The following is a 6000-nucleotide window of genomic DNA, read 5'->3' as shown; positions in this document are numbered from 1 at the left end:
AAGATGCCCTTGTTCTCATGGCAGTCTCAGTGAATGAATCTTGGAAAATACCATTAGCATATTTCCTCATAGATGGAATGACGGGAGCAGAAAGGGCAAATTTGGTTCTGGAATGTCTGTTGCGACTGAATAACATTGGTGTACGTGCTGTGTCATTAACGTGCGATGGGCCATCCTGCCATATTGCAATGATGAAGGTACTAGGAGCAAACGTGAACATCAATGGAATGGATCCTTCATTTCCACACCCAGCTGACCCTTCCGTGCGCGTATATGTGATACTTGACGTCTGCCATATGCTGAAACTACTTCGCAATTCATTTGCAGATGGTGGGATTTTTAGAACGCAGGATGGTCAAAGTGTGAAATGGACATACATTGAAGAGCTTCACAAACTTCAAGGATCTGAAGGACTCCGACTTGGGAACAAGGTAAAAAATGCCCACATTCAGTGGAGAACGCAGAAAATGAAAGTGAACCTGGCAGCACAAATATTCAGTGCCAGTGTTGCTGATGCTCTGCAATATTGCGAAGAAAAACTTCAACTTCCACAATTCCAGGGCTGCAGTGCAACTATAGAGTTTCTTCGGCATGTTGATTCAGCCTTCGATGCTTTAAACAGCAGAAATCCGTTTGGAAGGGGGCTGAAAGCACCATTGAAAGGGGACAACCATGCATCCATTCAACAACGATTGCATGATGCTGAAGTCTTCCTTCTCGGTCTCAAAGATGGATCTGGTAGGAAAATGTGTGAAGGACCAAGAAAGACTGGTTTTGTTGGCTTCGTTGTTAGCATCAGAAGCATTTTAAACATGTATCAAGAACTTGTCGCACCAACCGATGCCCCACTCAAATACCTACTAACGTATAAATTCTCTCAGGATCACATTGAATTGTTCTTTTCCGCCCTCAGAGCACGTGGAGGATTCAACAACAACCCCACTGCAAGACAGTTCAAAGCTGCATACAAACGCCTGTTGATGAGACATCACATAAAAAATGGCACTGGGAACTGTATTCTTCGTGATGACACAGCCATTCTTCACACTGAGAGCGTCAATGATGTCACAACTATGAACATTACTCGAAAGTATGATCTCATTCCCAGACAACCCAGCAAGACAGATCATGACTACAGTGACATGCCACATATTGAGCCCTTATCAGAATATAAGGATGCGGCTGTCAACTACATCAGTGGATACATTGTGAAATCTCTTAGGCTGCATATGGACTGTATGGAATGTGCCAATGCAATGTCATCTTCTGATGGCAATGCTCATGACTTTGTCACCATGAAAGATCGCGGGAGGCTGCAGAGGCCATCAGCTAGCGTAGTATCTGTATGTAGAGAAACAGAGAAATGTTTCCAGCGACTTCTAAGAATAACTCAAGGAAAGCTTCCTCAAGGCCGTGGAGTGACATCTGCTATCTCTTCCTCAGTTCTGGAGAACACAAGCCACATGAACTTATTTCCTCAGTTGCACCGTCACCAGTTTGATACTACAATTGACAACAACCACATTCACAGCCTGATCAAGAAAATTGCATCACGGTATGGACAGATCAAGCTCTACCACTTAGGAAGGGTAAAAACAGATGCTGCTACCGGGCCCAAAGTAAGGAAGCTCCTAGCCAAAACAATTTTGTTTCGTCATCAGTAGACATGGACTTTATATTATGTAGAAAATGATAATAAATTGGATTTTTTTTTTTATTAGCATACAACATCCAGATATTTCAAAGACATGTATGATCTTAATGATAGTGAAAATTATTGTCACTGGTAATTTTTTTAATAGTATGAAGCTTTGACACTTGACTGTGTACAGCAATTTGCCTTGTTATTTGTATAACTACAGTTGAAAGTTCTTGCCTCACTCTCATCAGCTCATTTCTGAAATGCAACATATTTGTTACTGTATACACTGTACAGAAAATGTTCATGTACCTATCATGGACATTTATGCATGTTTACTCACTATTATATCTATGTATGTGTACATGTATGAAGTATATGATGCAATTTAAGCGCTTTGTTGTGCTACACTTCCTTTAATTTTTTTTGACATGTTTATTGTAATTTGCTTTGTGTGTGAATTATGGACAGTATGCCACAAAATTACCTAAACTCGACCTTGATAGCCATGTTTTGCCTTGTATTTTGTGCAAGTACAGTGTACATTACAGTATTAGTCATGTGTGTAACATTGATAATCATGGATTCAATATTTTTAGTACGTTCTTGCGATGAAAATAATGGCAAAATTTATCTTGGAAAACTTACACCTACCCACAAAGGCTATGGGGGCATTCATTTTTCTGGGTGCATACGATAGGGGGCGCCATACATGTCGGTGGCTTCAGCGGATCACGGGCACCGTCCGTTCCACGTAGTGTTATAGTTCAGTGGTTGGCACCCATAGTGCGCCTGGTTTAATGGGCCCAATGGTATCCTCCTGTGTTAAAGTTCCTTGTTGGGTAACTTAAATTAAATAAATTTCGAATAATTCTTCATCTATGGTGTTCCAACCATTGTTACAATGACACCTTTGTGCATTGGTATTGTTTTTATAAAATATAAATTCAAAAAACAACACAGCGTATATGATTACGAATTCCCATTCCTGTCATTCTCGTCCAGCAGATAGGTGAAAGTATCGTGCACTTTATGATAAAAGCATGAAACTCGGCACACTAATACTGGACTTTATGTGGAACATTTTAAAGATTGGAGGCATTCTGGATCTGTCCTGTGTCAATCGTGGCGGCCATTTTCAAAATGGCCACTAGTCAGAATCATTATTTTGCGAGCATAGAGCAATATTACTCCAGATTATATCAAATTGTCATTTTAATAGCATCTACTCACTAAAGTAACTCCAAGGATGATAGATTATCACATAAAAATTTATTTTCCATTATTCTTGGGACCTCCATGGGTCATGTTAAGGTCATTTTGAGAGGGAAAAGCATGAAAATGAGAAATTCCAGGAATAACACAAATTTATTAACTCTGATTTCTCCAAATAGGTTTATTTGTACTGAGTGTGGTCTCTTCCATTCATTCAAGAAACACTAAGAAAATTACACAGTACTGTTTTCATCCACATCACTTCCCATTCGGCCGAATCGTTCTTTCGCATCCAACCGAAATTTGCTGGGCTGGGCAGGTGTGGCACTTTTATCAGGGGTCTGACCCCATACGTGGCCAGCCTGATATCCCACTCGATGTAGATGTTGATCTAGAACATCCTGTGTTGGTGGTATATTTTCTATGTTCCTGCCTTTTTGTGTGAACAGAGTCTGTCTGGCCGTGTTTACATTGTCATCAGAGCTTCCACGGTCATACATCAGCACGATGTATCTCTCCACGGTTGGAAGAAGTTGGCTTATGTTAGCTGATGTAGGAGTCTGTGCAAGTGTACCCCCATCACCTTTCACGCAGGCATTGTTCTGTTCATGGCTTTCGTCCAAAGCCATCCTGGAGAATGGTCGGTATGTCTTGTTGACGGTGAACTTTCCCTTGCAAAATGTTGCAAACACACCTGGTTGTTTGTCACGAAGCATCATCATGTCCCGCAGGTGAACGGACACAAGTTATAGTGGTCAAGAGCATGGAAGAGCCATTCCAGCTGTGTCAAGGCATTCACGTACAAAAGGAAGTTGCCTTCATGGATAGATCTGTCCCAGGCCAGTACGTTCAATTGTATCTTCAGGACAAGCTGCCAGAAATAGAATTGTGGACTGTCTTCTGCTCTGCGTTTGCACCACTCCTCAAATGGTACAGCATCAGTGTCTTGCTGGGATACTTGGTACTCGGCATACGATTCATGTAGAAGCTTGTACAGTGTGCAAGCGGTCACCTGGTGTGCAGGAGCGGTTCTCTTGACATGAGTCGCTTTCAAAAATGAGTCTGCAGTTCCTGCTGTAACTATGTCAGCTTGCACGAGTGCCGATGTCCAGCCGCTGCCATCCAACAGATCACCAAGTGCCTTAAACAGTGTCATCTTGATGTGTAGACCACCCAACAGTATCACAAATGAGCCTTCCCCCATACGTTTCTGGCCAAATCCACTGTATGTTTTTGGCAAGCTTGAACAAGGGCTGGTCACACGTAATGACTGGAATTTGTCCCGGATTGAGAATTGCTACAGCTTTTTTCACCACCTCCATGGAATGACGAATCATCGCGACTGACTTTAAGTCATCAGGGAATAGAGGGAGAAGGGCACTGAATGCTGTGGGGCCATGATCGGTGGTCTCTGTCATTGAAGCATGATATGGCTGATATGCTGCCCAAGATACGTATACAGTATATCCTTATCTGCATTTCCATCATTGTCTGTGTCAACAACGTTCTTGATGTGATCACACCACCTATGCTCTTCTGCTACTGCTTCAGTCATCAGACTACAGTCTGATTGCATGAGGCCACATACTTCTGAAACAGGAGCCCCCTTCTTCACTGCAGTGATTGCAGGTACAAGTGTGCATCTTTCTGGTAGCTTTCTGACCTTCTTGCCAGACTTGTTGATAGCTATGCGCAATTGCTCAGTCCCACAATATTCAGTGTCAGGGTGCTGAAACAAGGAGATGCCCGTTCCGTGGAAGGATCCATGCGCACTTGTTACTGTCGGGGCATGGTCAATATTGTCGACTGCTGATGTCGTGAACACGCCAATGTTGAGTGCAGGCGGTCCAACACTCTAGAAGTGGCTAAAGGCAGAGTTGCCTAGGTCTGCAGACATGCCTAGCACACGGTCATATGAAACAGACAATCCCAGCCTATAAAGTGTATCAACTAGATCTCGAGATCTTGTCGTTGAGTGGATCAATGTTCCGAGAAAGAGTGGAAGTGGCGTCTCACGCTGTTCGGTATGTCTGGTTTCCTGTGATGTTTGTTGTCGTCGATGCACACAGCTGTTATATGTCATCAATTGTGATAGGGACAAAGCTGGCTGCGACAAATAGTTTTCTTGGCTCTTAATATTTGTCCCACACATGATCATTGTGACCAGCATCAGCAATGAGTGAGGCACGGAATTTTCTTGACAATCTTCTTTGAATGAACCACTGAATGGTAAGCATTTCATTGTCAACATGTCTCTGCGAACAATGTTTGTAGCACGGGAGAGGAACACTGCTTCACTGTCACCATCGTGCTGGCACGAACTTTTTAGCGATTTACCGATATTTCCATTGGCCACAAGAAGCACATCCCGGCCTTCAGTGTGCGCTTCCTACTCAGGAAAGTAGCTTAGAACTTTGTTTTTGAATCTTGTGGAGTGAACTACAGAGGAGCCCTCTCCCAGCTGATCAACTCTATCAGTATAAAGTTTTTTCAATACAGATAGTTGGAATACAGGGGCAATGTCTTCATTCTCAAAAACACCTTGCATGTTTGAAATAAGTTCAGCAAATGCAGTGCTATGAGCAATGTTTGTGTTGCATTCGTCATGTGATGCTGTGGGTCTATCTCGATCTCTGTTGTACAACGACAACTGTGTTGGATGTGGTACTCAGCCTCTGTCGCGATTAAGTCTCCTTCACTGTGCTTAGCTAACAAACGTTCATCTTGTAGATTAATAGCACACTGCCACACGCGAGTGTCAAGGCCAAACGTTGAGGCTTTATGGAGAGGTAGGGCATCAGATGCGGGCTTCTCACAAAAGAAACAATTGCCAACAGCATCATCAGTTCGGGAGACCATTTGACGTGTGAACTTTTCCTTCGCACTAGAAGAGGAACTCCCGTCCGTGACACACATCTTCCGCTTAGCAGCCTTAGCTGCACGTTTGAGTTCGTTTTGGTTGAATTTAAGACTGCATGTTTTATGGAATTTTGCTTTCCTATTTAAGAATGTTTTCTCCAGTCCATCACCATCGTCCATTCGAGTCAACTTCAGCTTTGATGGCAGGCAACCGAGGTCGTTGAATGCTGATAAAGTTTTAAACAATAGACGTATAACCAGCTCCTTGGAACCTATCCGCAAAGTCT

General features: G+C 42.9%; 1 protein-coding gene across 1 annotated transcript in view; it reads right to left on the bottom strand.

Annotated features, from left to right (window-relative positions):
- LOC144888584 (guanylate-binding protein 2-like) overlaps window positions 1-6000 on the bottom strand; it is a 48342-nt gene that overhangs the window by 938 nt on the left and 41404 nt on the right. The gene's annotated exons all lie outside the window — the stretch shown is intronic.

The sequence above is a fragment of the Myxine glutinosa genome, chromosome 13, assembly GCF_964187855.1.
Source record: "Myxine glutinosa chromosome 13, kmMyxGlut1.1, whole genome shotgun sequence".
NCBI classification, from domain to species: Eukaryota; Metazoa; Chordata; class Myxini; order Myxiniformes; family Myxinidae; genus Myxine; species Myxine glutinosa.
Note: the sequence above shows the minus strand (reverse complement) of the source record. Positions and strands in the feature narration are given on the sequence as shown.